Source organism: Xenopus laevis, chromosome 1L (genome assembly GCF_017654675.1).
Source record: "Xenopus laevis strain J_2021 chromosome 1L, Xenopus_laevis_v10.1, whole genome shotgun sequence".
NCBI classification, from domain to species: domain Eukaryota; kingdom Metazoa; phylum Chordata; class Amphibia; order Anura; family Pipidae; genus Xenopus; species Xenopus laevis.
The window spans coordinates 138,680,494-138,695,042 of record NC_054371.1 but is presented as its reverse complement, the minus strand read 5'-3'; the positions used below and the strand labels follow the sequence as shown (position 1 = coordinate 138,695,042).

Here is a 14,549-nt window from a genome sequence, read left to right as displayed (position 1 = left end):
TTTGATTCACTGTTAGTGATTAATTCATGTTTGAGAATCCTTTGATCGATGTATGATGATTCATTTTGTATTTCCTAGGTTATGCTGGCATCACTGGCAAACTGCAGAGAGCAAGTGGCAATTAAAGTCATGCAGAAGAAAGACCAACAAGCATATGTCAACATGATCCTGGCAGAGGCACGTACCCTCAGAACATCCGAAGGTTGTCCCTTTCTTTGTCGTGGATATGCAGCATTCCAAACAAAGGTACAATAGAAAATCTGTTTGATTTGCTAGTTTTTCTAATCAGTAACATTAGAAAATGTTACTGATTTTACCTTAATGGCACCATAATATCCTTTTTTTTATAGAGCATGGCACTTTTTTTTACTGCATCGCACCATTGTGTTTCCTCTTAAAGTTCAAACAGGTTTATGCCTATGTAATGATTTCTACCTGTACCATTCATTTGGTTGCAGGATGGAGGTTAGTAGAGTCCAGTTAGAGACACCAGACATGTATGTCTCAGACACAAGTGTTAGAGCACTTAGGGTCAGGGCACACAGGCAGATTCAGGGAGATTAGTCGCCCGGCGACAAATCTTCTCTTCTTCGGGGCGACTTATCTCCCCGAACTACCTTCCTGCCGGCTAAAATGTAAATTGCCAATGGGATGGCACTCTGCGCGAATCATTTTCCAAAGTCACCTGAAGTTGCCTCACGAGGAAACTTCGAGCGACTTTGGAAATGAATCGCGCAGAGTGCCATCCCGCAGTTTGGGGAGACTAATCGCCCCGAAGAAGAGATTTGTCGCTGGGTGACTAATCTCCCTAAATCTGCCTGTGTGCCCTGACCCTTAGAGGTACTGCACTGTATGCACAAAGTAGGCCTCTCTTGCTGCCATAGCTCCCAGTTTAACTCTTATAAGGTAATGTAATAAAAGGCACTTAGTTTGTCAAGGTGCAATAACCCATAGCAACCAATCGGTAGCTAAAATTTACTGATCACCTGTTTACAAGCAAACACCTTTGTTATGGGTTACTAGTACTGGGCACACATAGTGCCTTTTATTATATATGGGGATTAGTCTTTACTCTTCATACTCTATATCAGTGGTTCCCAACCAATGGCTTGTGAGCATAATGTTGCTTACCAACCCCTTGGATTTTGCTCCCAGTGGCCTCAAAGCAGGTGCTTATTTTTTAATAAAAAATATATAATAATAAAAGGCTTGGAGGCAAGTTTTGGTTGCAGAAAACCTAGGTGTACTGCCAAACAGAGCCTCCTGTAGGTTGACAGTCCACAAAGGGGCTACCAAATGGCCAATCACCGCATTTATTTAGCACCCCCAGGAAGATTTTTCCTGTTTGTGTTGCTCCCCAACTCCTTTACATAAGAATGTTGCTCACGGGTAAAGAAGGTTGGGGGACCTGCTCTATATGATCACCACAGACTTATACCCTATAGCTCCACAGATGCCCTTCTTTACAGCCCTCTGCTGCATGATAAGGCTGGGGTCACACAGGGACTAGATCAAGCAGCCTGGCCCTATATGGAATTGATACAAAAAGTCATTTGGCTCCAGAAGAAATAGTGAAATACAATGATTTTTTCAAGAGACTTCACATGTCACACGAGTGTCTGGTCTGGCCCTACACAGCTTTCTATCTTTAAGGTTTGGATTGTGATTAACCCTTCACACAGACACACATTTGTCTGCAGAAGGATTAACCTTTTCTTGTTCCACAGAAGCTGCTTGGCCATTCATTAATTTTTCTCTATCTGGATTGGTTATGAATTTCTGTGATCGCTGTATTTGGTTTGGTCTCAGGATTGTTACTGTTATATCACTGTACTCAGTTTTGTGCTAGAGTCTCCCATGTTTCAGTCTCTTCTCATTTATCTCCCAGCTGCATGCTTTCCTTGTCATGGAGCGCGTGAGAGGAGGAAACTTGCAGGACCTAATAGATATGGAAGGTCAACTTACGAGGGACAGCATAATGTAAGTAGCAAGCTAACTGTAAAGAGCAATCTGAGGGAGTGTAAAAATGATCTTAAAGAGACACGTCTGTGCAATAATTTGCCAATTGACTTTGCCAAATAAGTAAGTTATAATGTGTATGTAGGGTATAACTTGTGTATAAAGGGCATAACGTTTCTATATAGGGTATAACGTGTGTATATAGGGTATAATGTGTGTATATAGGGTATACTGTGTATATATAGGGTATAACATGTGTATATAGGGTATAATGTATATATAGGGTATAACCTGTGTATATAGGGTGGTATTTTATGCAGTCTTTTTTAAAGGGTGTCTGTTTATTATTTTAATATACATTTACCAAGGTATTAAAGCAAAGAAAAATTTTAACTTATGTTTCCCTAAGACATGATCCATAATTTATATTGTGATCAATTGTTTTCTGTTTTTTGCAAAGCTTCTATTCGGCTGAAGTGATCGTAGGTCTCCAATATCTGCATTCACGCGGTATTGTGCACCGGTAAGTAAAATTGTTCCACATCTATCACTACTTTTCCACTATTACTACAACTGCTACCGACCCATATCCCTCAGCACCTTCCACCTGCAGTTTTTGGTTTGTAAAGATTATGTATACCCGTGGGACCCAATCAGGCCTTTTTATACTGACGACTTCTATCCTGACTTCTTCCATTCTACATCCAATTGCTAATAACTACACTTCTAATTATTGTTTTCCAGGGATCTGAAGCCACCAAATATTTTACTTAGTGCCGAGGGACATGTCAAGATCGCAGATTTTGGCACAGTTGCAGAAGGGATATTTCCTGGCATGAAGGCATATGGCTTGTTTGGAACCTACTACTTCATGGCTCCAGAGGTGAGAAACTCAGTTTAATTACTGACTAACATGATACAAGGATTTTACTTTACTAGGATGACTGGCAGGGGATCTACGATGGATGTGAAACATTATGCTAGGAAGTTCCCATGACTGGTGCATTTTCTTCTAAATAAGAGCACCAGCCCAGGGGAAAACTTTGAATGAACTGGGCTGTACCTAAAATGTATTAGTGAATTTCAATTTACTTCTCCTGATACTATAATTTAAAATGATAAACTTGTTACAGGAATGGTTCCAGAAGAAGTGTCTAATTATTTAATAAAGGATTTCTCATTGATTTTCTAGATTCTTTCAAGGACTGGATATGATGCCGGAGTGGATTGGTGGGCATTTGCAGTTATGCTTTACAAAATGGCCACCAGAAGATATCCATTCAGCCAGAATTCCATTCAGAAGCTGATCCATTCTGTCATGTATGAGCAGCCTCTTTTTCCAGTGAATTTCAGCAGCGATTTCAGAGAACTGCTGCAGGAGGTGGGTATGAATCCATGCAGGGAAGTAATGGCTAAAGCAACACGAAAACCAAACTATCTTTAAAAAGAAAAGAGTTATTTTCCAGCAGAATCAGGGACAGTGTACTTTCTAGGGATGCACCAAATCCACTATTTTGGATTCAGACGAAGCCCTGAATACTTTGCGAAAGATTTGGCCAAATCCCGAACCGAATCGGAATCCTAATTTGCATATGCAAATTAGGGGTGGGAAGGGGAAACAATTTTTTACTTCCTTGTTTTGTGACAAAAAGTCACACAATTTCCCTCCCCGCCCAAAATTTGCATATGCCGAATCCGAATCATGCTTAAAAGGCCGAATCCCTAGTACTGTCCTGTGCAGGGCTGGTCCTATCAAATGTGGGGCCCAATTGGGACCATGTTGGCGGGGCCCCTAGACAAAGTGTTGCTGGCTACTGACACAGCAAGTATTTAGGAAAATAAGGGCATACAGGCACAAAATAGAAAGGAAAGGGGCAGTGCGGGGCCCCCAGAGGTGCGGGGCCCAATTGGGCCCAATTGGTCCAATTGGCCTAAGGCCGGCCCTGGTCCTGTGTACTCACAAGAACTGACTTGGCTTAGTTGCAGACACACACACAGAGCTGATTTTGGCACAAGATACATTCTCACATAGAAAGGAGTTTCAGTTAATAGACATTTAGAAACTTTTAAAGGCAACACTAAGGCATTTAGCAGTGAAAGGGAAAAGTCTCCCAGAATAAAACAATTTGTGCCATGTGCCCCTGGTAATTGAATCCATAACAATGTTTAATGAAATTTCCTCTTTAGCTCCTAGAGAAGAATCCCAACAAGCGACTGGGCACGACAGGAGACATAAGGCAGCACCAATTTTATCGATCTGTTGACTGGACAGCGCTGGAGAATATGAAGATTTCACCCCCTGCCAAGCCAAGAGCAGTAAGTACATCACTACAGTAGCTCAAGCTTTATCCCCAAACACATTTTATCCACCATACAGATCACTGATACTACAGATTAGTATAGCGTCACCTTAGGGCAGCATTGTCCAAATTCACAGAGCTTTGATGCTCAAAAAAATTACCAAAAAAGTCTCTGCTTTTAAAATTCTTTTTTCTAAGCTTCCTAATTATCCTGCTATGTGCTTCTACCCCCTCCCCATTTGCTTACCAATTTCATCCTTCGTTTTTATGTGTCCTATTCTTCTCTCCTCATGTATCCCTTTATAACTTGCTTTGACCCATTAATGCTCTTCTTTCATATCTGCCCATTTACCTACTGTCCCACTTTTCTCTGTGTCCTTTTGCAACCTCTTCACATTCTGCCCTTTGTGTTACTCCTTTCTTTTTTCAAGTATAACCCACTTTCCAGCTGCTTTCTATAGTAGTGCACTCCATCACATTATGGATATGAAAGAATGTTCTTGCTGCCATGCTAAGAAATGCAGAGTGCCAGTGGCATACAAGGAAAGAGTCCTGGACAGCTATTTATTATATCAGTTGTGGTGGTTTATTTTGTAGCGCTATAGTAATATGAGTGCACTGTTCTCTTTCTATAGGCTCCACTCCCAATAATGTGCTCTGGATGAGACCTTACATCTAGGGAGTAAGCCCTCACAAATGGTGTGGAGGCAGGGTGTTGTGTAACTGTAACTAGATACAGGGTGCAAAAATTGGGCGCCAGTGGTTCTTATAACTTAAACAATGAACATATTTATTGAACAATTACAATCCGCAGTTGAGTGCACATAATAGCAAAGCTGGATCATACAGAACAGTGGATAGGCATATACTCACAGCACCTTTGGTCAGTATTAGTCCCCACATGGAAGAGAACATGCACAGCTTTTAGCCTTTTCCCTAAGTGGAACCCAGGGGAATTCTACATCCCTAAGTCTGTACACTTCTGGTCAACTAGTACCCGGGATCTTAAAGGACCAGTAACATCAAAAAATTAAATTGTTTAAAAGTAATAAAAATATAATGCAGTGTTGCCCTGCACTAGTAAAACTGCTGTTTGCTTCAGAAACATTATTATTGTTTATATAAATAAGCTGCTGTGTAGCCATGGGGGCAGCCATTCAAAGGAGAAAAGGCTCAAGTTACACAGCAGACAGCAGATAAGCTCTGTCTGTCTAATGGTGTTATCTGTTATCCATTATCTATCCTGTGCCATTTAGCCGTTTTTCAATTTCCCTCTGACTCTCCTCATCAAAGCCTTAAGCTAAATAGCCCATCTATCCGTCACTCCTAGAGTGACCTCTTAAGGTGAGTAGCCTATTCTTACTAGACCTGACCTGTTTAGGTTCCATTCAAGCTCTGCCTGCCTGCTTGGTCCACAAGTTGTAAAGCCCTGATTTAAGTTAAAGTTTCACACTTAAGTAACACTTTGTTTGCCATGGGCATAAGACATTTAAGGTGGCCTACAGCAGTTTTTTCCCAATAAACGTATCCAGAAGTGGAGTTTTTGCTAAGACATTTAAGACTGAGGCATGTTGCTGTTTCCAGACTGAATTTTGTGCCTTTTGTGCCTTGTATCTTTGTAATGCACAAATGAATGAGATAAAATACATGACTGTATAATTTCTTTCTTGCAGATACCAGCTGTGGAAAGCAATGTAATTCAGAAAGAGCTACTGTCATTCCTGGAAGACATGGAATTTATCAGTGCTTCAGGGGGCTCAACAATGATTCAGGACCTTGCATTCCTGAGTCCCAGCTGGAAAATATAACCTGTTCCAGTCATCGGACCCCTGCCTCTGGGCCCTTAACATCAGCCCCATGGCCCTTAAAATCGGCCCCTGCCCCATGGCCCTTAACATCGGCCCCTACTCCATGGCCCTTAACATTGGCCCCATGGCCCTTAACATTGGCCCCATGGCCCTTAAAATTGGTCCCTGCCCCATGGCCTTTAACATCAGTCCCTGCCTCTGATCTGATAACATCGGTCCGTGCCTCCAACCCTTTCTCTTGGCCTAACCATTGGGCACTTTTTCTTGGCCTAACCACCGGCCTTTTTCTCTAGGCCTAACAATAGGCCCCTTTATCTTGGCCTAACCATCAGTCTCTTTCTCTTGGCCTAACCATCGGCCCCTTTCTCTTGGCCTAACCATCGGCCCCTTCCTATTGTTACTTACAAGTAGCCACACCATCGCTCCTCCCCACCTCAGGCCCACACCACCTCTGGCCCCCACCATCGGCCGCTCCACCTTGGGCCCCCACCATCAGCCCGCTCCACCTCGGACCTCCACCATTGACCTGCCCCACCAATGGCCCACACCATCGGCCCTCCCCACCCATGGCTCAAAATATCAGCCCTCCCTACCTCTGGCCCCTACCATCGGTCCACCCTACCTCTGGCCCCTACCATCGGCCCACCCCACGCATGGCCCACACCATCGGCCTGCCCCCTCCCATGGCCCACACCATCGGCCTGCCCACACCCATGGCCCACAACATCGGCCCTCCCCACCCATGGCCCACACCATCGGCCCTCCTACCTCTGGCTCCTACCATCAGCCCACCCTACCCATGGCTCACACTATTGGCCCAAACCATCGGCCTGCCCACACCCATGGCCCACCACCACCCATGGCCCACACCATCGGCCCTCCCCACCCATGGCTCAAAATATTGGCCCTCCCTACCTCTGGCCCCTACCATCGGGCCACCCCACCCATGGCCCACACCATCGGCCTGCCCCCACCCATGGCCCACACCATCGGCCCTCCTACCTCTGGCTCCTACCATCAGCCCACCCTACCCATGGCTCACACTATTGGCCCAAACCATCGGCCTGCCCACACCCATGGCCCACCACCACCCATGGCCCACACCATCGGCCCTCCCCACCCATGGCTCAAAATATTGGCCCTCCCTACCTCTGGCCCCTACCATCGGGCCACCCCACCCATGGCCCACACCATCGGCCTGCCCCCACCCATGGCCCACACCATCGGCCCTCCTACCTCTGGCTCCTACCATCAGCCCACCCCACCCATGGCCAACACCATCGGCCCACCACCACCCATGGCCCACACCATCGGCCCACCACCACCCATGGACCCTACCATCGGCCCACCCCACGCATGGCCCACACTATCGGCCCACCCATGGCCCACACCATCGGCCCTCCTACCTCTGGCTCCTACCATCAGCCCACCCTACCCATGGCTCACACCATTGGCCCTCCCTACCTCTGGCCCCTACCATCGGGCCACCCCACCCATGGCCCACACCATCGGCCTGCCCCCACCCATGGCCCACACCATCGGCCCTCCTACCTCTGGCTCCTACCATCAACCCACCCTACCCATGGCTCACACCATTGGCCCAAACCATCGGCCTGCCACCACCCATGGCCCACACCATCGGCCCACCACCACCCATGGACCCTACCATCGGCCCACCCCACACATGGCCCACACCATCGGCCCGCCCCCACCCATGGCCCACAACATCGGCCCTCCCCACCCATGGCCCACACCATCGGCCCTCCTACCTCTGGCTCCTACCATCAGCCCACCCTACCCATGGCTCACACTATTGGCCCAAACCATCGGCCTGCCCACACCCATGGCCCACACCATCGGCCCACCACCACCCATGGCCCACACCATTGGCCCTCCCCACCCATGGCTCAAAATATTGGCCCTCCCTACCTCTGGCCCCTACCATCGGGCCACCCCACCCATGGCCCACACCATCGGCCTGCCCCCACCCATGGCCCACAACATTGGCCCTCCCCACCCATGGCCCACACCATCGGCCCTCCTACCTCTGGCTCCTACCATCAGCCCACCCTACCCATGGCTCACACCATTGGCCCAATCCATCGGCCTGCCCCCACCCATGGCCAACACCATCGGCCCACCACCACCCATGGCCCACACCATCTGCCCACCACCACCCATGGCCCACACCATTGGCCCACACCACCCATGGCCCACACCATCGGCCCTCCCCACCCATGGCTCAAAATATTGGCCCTTCCTACCTCTGGCCCCTACCATCGGGCCACCCCAACCATGGCCCACACCATCGGCCTGCCCCCACCCATGGCCCACAACATCGGCCCTCCCCACCCATGGCCCACACCATCGGCCCTCCTACCTCTGGCTCCTACCATCAACCCACCCTACCCATGGCTCACACCATTGGCCCAAACCATCGGCCTGCCCCCACCCATGGCCTCCACCATCGGCCCACCACCACCCATGGCCCACACCATCGGCCCACCACCACCCATGGCCCACACCATCGGCCCTCCCCACCCATGGCTCAAAATATTGGCCCTCCCTACCTCTGGCCCTACTATCGGGCCACCCCACCCATGGCCCACACCATCGGCCTGCCCCCACCCATGGCCCACAACATCGGCCCTCCCCACCCATGGCCCACACCATCGGCCCTCCTACCTCTGGCTCCTACCATCAGCCCACCTTATCCATGGCTCACACCATTGGCCCAAACCATCGGCCTGCCCCCACCCATGGCCCACACCATCGGCCCACCACCACTCATGGCCCACACCATCGGCCCTCCCCACCCATGGCTCAAAATATTGGCCCTCCCTATCTCTGGCCCCTACCATCGGGCCACCCCACCCATGGCCCACACCATCGGCCTGCCCCCACCCATGGCCCACAACATCGGCCCTCCCCACCCATGGCCCACACCATCGGCCCTCCTACCTCTGGCTCCTACCATCAACCCACCCTACCCATGGCTCACACCATTGGCCCAAACCATTGGCCTGCCCCCACCCATGGCCCACACCATCGGCCCTCCCCACCCATGGCCCAAACCATCGTCCCTCCTCACCCGTGGCCCAAACCATCGGCCCTCCCTACCCGTGGCCCACACCATTGGCCCTCCCTACCCGTGGCCCACACCATCGGCCCTCTCCACCCATGGCCCAAACCATCGGCCCTCCCCACCCATGGCCCACGCCATCGGCTCTCCCTACCTCGGGCCCCCACCGTCGGCCCTCCCCAACAATGGCCCACACCATCGGCCCTCTCCAACAATGGCCCACACCATCGGCCATCCCCACCATCAGACCTCCTCACCTTGGCCCCGACCATCGGCCCTCCCCACCTCAGGCCCCCATTTCTCCCTGTATTTCTTTTTCTGTATTTCTCTATCTGTATTTCTCTATCTATACTTCTCTGTATTGTGCTGGGGGAATAGCTGACTGAGGTGCCAGATAAGCAACAGGGCGTGTGATCAAGCTTGCGGTGTGTGATGAATCCATGAGATGTTTTCATCTCTCCTGCTGATGCCACAAGCTTTTTTGTTGGCACCTCAAAAGCTCAACTTCAGTGCAATTTCACAGTCTTTCTCTACCATTCCTGGCTCGTGATGGGTGAATCTGACCCTTTTCACTTCACTACAAATTCGCAAAACAGCAAAAAATTGCCAAATGCATTGAACTCAATGGGCATTTTTTCACACATCATTTTTTTAAAGCGCGCAATAGGTACATGACTGTATTCAATAGAAGCAGTTCTGAAACTCAAAATAGCCAACAAATTTTTTAGCCAACTTCTTCTCTTGGTATAACCAATTATCTTATAAAAGAAAAAAAAAACAGTTTTGCCTGAGGATACACAACAGCACAGATGAAGATGGAGAAAAAATTCAAAGATGCCTCACAAAACAAAAGGTACAGGTATGAGATCAGTTATCTGGAAACCCATTATCCAAAAAGCTCCCAATTACAGGAAGGCCATTTCCCATAGACTTAATTGTATCCAAATAATTATTTTTTGCCTTTTTTTCTGTAATAATAAAACAGAGCTTTGTACTGGATCCAAACTACGAAATAATTAATCCATATTCGAGGCCAAACAATCCTATTGGGTTTATTTAATGTTTAAATACGTTTTTAGTTGACTTAAACCCCAAGCATTCTGCATAAGAAGTCCGATACCTGTATGTAGAATTCATTTTTGGGGGGGGGGGATTTGACCATATTCAGTAGAATCAGCCCTGTATAAGGCAGCTTGTTCCCATACATATTGCCCATCATTCTAAGTAGAAGAAGTTGTAGCTAGATATTCAGCAGGTTTTTGTAGCTTGTATTTGGGATTTTGGTGATAAATCTGTTTAATCTATTTTTCCTTCCTTTCATGCCAAACCGCACATTACTACGAGGGATATTATCTAAAATTCTGAATGTAGGAAAGCAAGGATGGTACCTCTAAACAGCTGAAGGTTTGCACTTTCAAACAATATATAATTAAAGTTCTCATGGAAATTTTGGTGAGAAATATAACTTTTATTCATTTTTTTTTGCCAGAATGCCATTATCAGAGAGACAATGGAGCCCCATGAACTGCACTGAATCAACTCCACATGGGGACCTGGACCAAATAGACAGCACTTGAACAACATATTGGCATGACATTACATTACAGTTGGAACCAGTAGCAAGTGGTCCATTAAGACTAAGAAACCAACTTACACAACTAATTCCAGGTACACCTGCAAGCCTGACCTGACTATCCTTATACTAAAAACAAAAATAAATATTAACAAAAATTTACCTAATACGTCTTGCCTATTTTTATTTCTCTGCTTTATATTTATCTGCTTTCAGTCATTAACTACCGATTCTTTTTTTGTGCTATAAAAATGTAATGAATAATGAAAGGGTGGAAAAAGTATGTTTTTGGCTGACAGTTAAGGAGCAGCTAATAGCCTGGCGGTGGGTTGATTCTAGAAATACCAAACTGGAGGGATATTAGTTGTCAGTTGTGCTGCATTAACCCAGAGGTGCATTTGTCCATTTTGCTTCAGTGTCAAAGGGCTTCTTTATTCTGGGGGTGAATTCTGAATAAGAAAAGTGGGTTTGGTATTGTTGGGCAATTTGTATATTTCGGGTAAACAATTATTCTCTGAAATAGTGATTCTGATACCTTTCTGATAACATAATATACTGTATACATGTAGGTTGATGATATTTATAATACTTTACAGTATGTCATGATATAAATGGGCTGGGCAAAATGTGCACCCAGGAGTTACATGAATGTACAAATTCTGGCTTATACCAGCTTCCCTGATGTCCCATGTATTTGAATGTATGCAAATCCACAGACTGAAATACTGGAGTATGTATATAATATCCAATTCTGAACTCTGTCTACTAATAGAGGGAAGTTGCCCTTTTCGGTGTATGAGTTTGCTGAAATAGAAACGCAGGGCCAGTTGGCCTTATAAGTGACTCATACATAACCCTTAGCAGGAATACAGTTCATAAGGTGGAACAAACATTTAACCCAGCCTTTCCTCTTTCCCCCCGGAGAGTGCTGATAGGCTACTACAGTGTGTGTCATAAAATACATGGGGGCCACAGTGTTATTGAATACTTAGGGGTCTTATTGTGTTACGAAATGCTTAGGAGTCACAATATATCATCTAAAAAGTGGTGTATTTTTATTTAACTACCCTAACTGGCATCTCTAGTAGGCACATGCCTCTTCTACCTACCCCTAGTTCTGGTCCTGAGGAAAATTACCTTGAATCTGTGTTTAGCAAAGACTTGTTATTTGCCTTTTTTTTTTTGCACAAATGCATGTTTAGGATCTCTGCTTTCCAAATAAAAATGCTATCACCAAGGCAACGTTAGTGGTTGAGCTATTGATGACAGGGTAGGGTTTATTTGCAGGGGCTAAAATGTCTAAAATAATAATAAGAAAAAAATTGGTTTATATTTTGGTATCTAGGCAAGCAATCCTTCAAAAGACAGGTGGCTGTTCCAGAAGCCACTGATGTAGTCAATTGTAATTATCTTCTTAACAGGGGTACCTAATGAGAAGTCTGCTTATATCACAACCTATGATTTTATATCCTTACGCAAACTTCATCAATATATTTTCATTACAGACATAAGCTAGACATTAAATAGAGATATGCAAGTATATTTTTTACAGTTGGTTTGTACATATGCAGAATCACCTGTTTCAAGGCTGATATTTAAGGACAAGGGTTCCAATCAACAACTCCCCCTTTTCATATATAATTGCTTATCGGATCAACTCTATTTATTCTGACCTTTCCCAAATTCCTCTAGTAATCCTGCATGATCTTTTGCAGTAAGGAAAACTACTTACTTATATGCTGATATTAATCTAATTTATAGTAATCTAACTCGGCTAAGGAATTTGTTAACGTATGTATATCTGCTTGACCTATATTTGAGGCCTACAGGGCCAATCTTTCCCCTAGCACTTATAAGCCAAAAAGGCTTTACCCACAAAGATGGATAACTTTGATTGTTACATTTCAAGTTCCCAAGCTCCATTCACCATGGTCCAACCTATTTCACTGTCAAGTTTCCATTCCATTCCAGCAGAGTGGATTTAAGAGCAATTAACAATTTCCAAACCTTTCACTTATAACATTTTATAACAAGGAATCTCTGCACTCATTGCTCATTTCTGAAATATTAATCAGATCTATATTTAGTGGGATGGAAATAAGAACAGCCACTACAGGCCCCTCATATTTCAGAGCCCCCTAGACAGTAAAGTGACGTAACTGCCCTCTTCCAGACCTGGGTGCAAGATATACACCGGGACACGTGGTTTGCTTACCACATATGCTGTGGCGTGGTCTCCGGCGGGCCCTGAGGGGGGAGCGGACCCTGGTGCATTAACACCCCCTGCCCCCGGTAGTTACATCACAGAAGGTATAGCAGGGCTAGAAGGGCTAGATAGAACAACAAAACAAGATGGCAACATTAGGGCTCCAAAGAAACTATAGGTCAGGCTGGTAACCACATGGAATGGTACAGATAGTGTTCATATTAGTGTTGCCCACTCTGCAGCCTTTATGTTGTTCTTAAAATACAACTCCCAGCATCTATATAATTCATAGGGCTTCAAAAACTCTGTTTTTTTCCCAGAGCCCGTTATAAATAAACTTGGCCCTGGTAACAATAACTAAACTACTTTCTCCACCACTGATAAATTTGTAATACAAATACAAAGTAAAATTTAAATACTGTATCACTAAATCAGAATCTGAAACTATTGTTATATTGTGTCCTGCTGTATAGCTGTAGTGACAGCTACAGTGTTTTATAATCCATGAGCAATCATAGTAACATAGTAACATAGTAAGTAAGGTTGAAAAAAGACACATGTCCATCGAGTTCAACCTTTTTTTTTTTTTTTTTTTTTATTAACTACCTATCTGCCAGTTGATCCAGAGGAAGGCAAAAAACCCATCTGAAGCCTCTCCAATTGGCCTTAGAGGGGGAAAAATTCCTTCCTGACTCCAAAATGGCAATGGGACTAAGATTTTCCATACCTTTTACCAGCTTAGTTGCCCTTCTCTGTACCCTCTCTAATACAATAATGTCCTGTTTGAGTGCTGGAGACCAAAACTGTACGGCATATTCTAGATGGGGCCTTACAAGTGCTCTATACAGTGGAAGAATGACCCCCTCCTCCCTTGACTCTATGCCCCTTTTAATACAGCTCAAGATCTTATTTGCCCTTGATGCTGCCGACTGGCATTGCTTGCTACAGCCAAGTTTATCATCTACAAGGAATCACAACCCTTCATATTATATATATATATATATATATATATATATATATATATATATATATATATATATATATATATATATATATATATAGATATATAGATATATATATATATTCAGTGTGGAGTAAAATTCTGCAGTTCTAACTAGATATAAATGGCACTAGTCTGATCTCATTAGGTTGTTCATTGGAACTGGTTGCTCGGGAATCCTTGAAGTTCAGCGGCAGCACAGGGGAACAAATGTCCAAGACTTAAGTAATACTAGAATAAATTGTATAGCTTGCTTTCCATTCTCCCTCACTGTGCGATTTGGTATGATCTAAAGGTTATGTGTGGGAGGACAGCAGCAGAATTAGAATACATATGTCTCTTTATTCTGAGCATCATCACATGCAACGCTGCGCCTGGTTTCCATGAATCAAACAGTACTGAACTTTACATAATTTATAATCTGCTTCTGCTGTCTATATAGGGAGGACAAGATGGCCATCTGTCAGAAAGAAAGGATTGTTCCTTGGTGCTCACTGAGAAGACCCATGGGCCTGTGCAGTTTTCTGCTAACAGGAGCACTGTCCCAGGGTATCAGGTAATGATTATAATCAGTGGGGGGGTGCCTAAAATTTACATTTTCCTTCTCCTTTAAGAAACAGG

The 14,549-nt window shown here is 45.5% G+C and overlaps 1 long non-coding RNA gene across 1 annotated transcript; it reads left to right on the top strand.

The window, feature by feature from the left end:
* Positions 1–10,186: 10,186 nt before the first annotated feature.
* Positions 10,187–10,884, top strand: LOC121401372. Its single transcript, XR_005966184.1, has 2 exons — positions 10,187–10,553; positions 10,639–10,884. It is a non-coding gene; the product is annotated as an uncharacterized LOC121401372 (long non-coding RNA).
* The last annotated feature ends 3,665 nt before the right edge of the window (positions 10,885–14,549 follow it).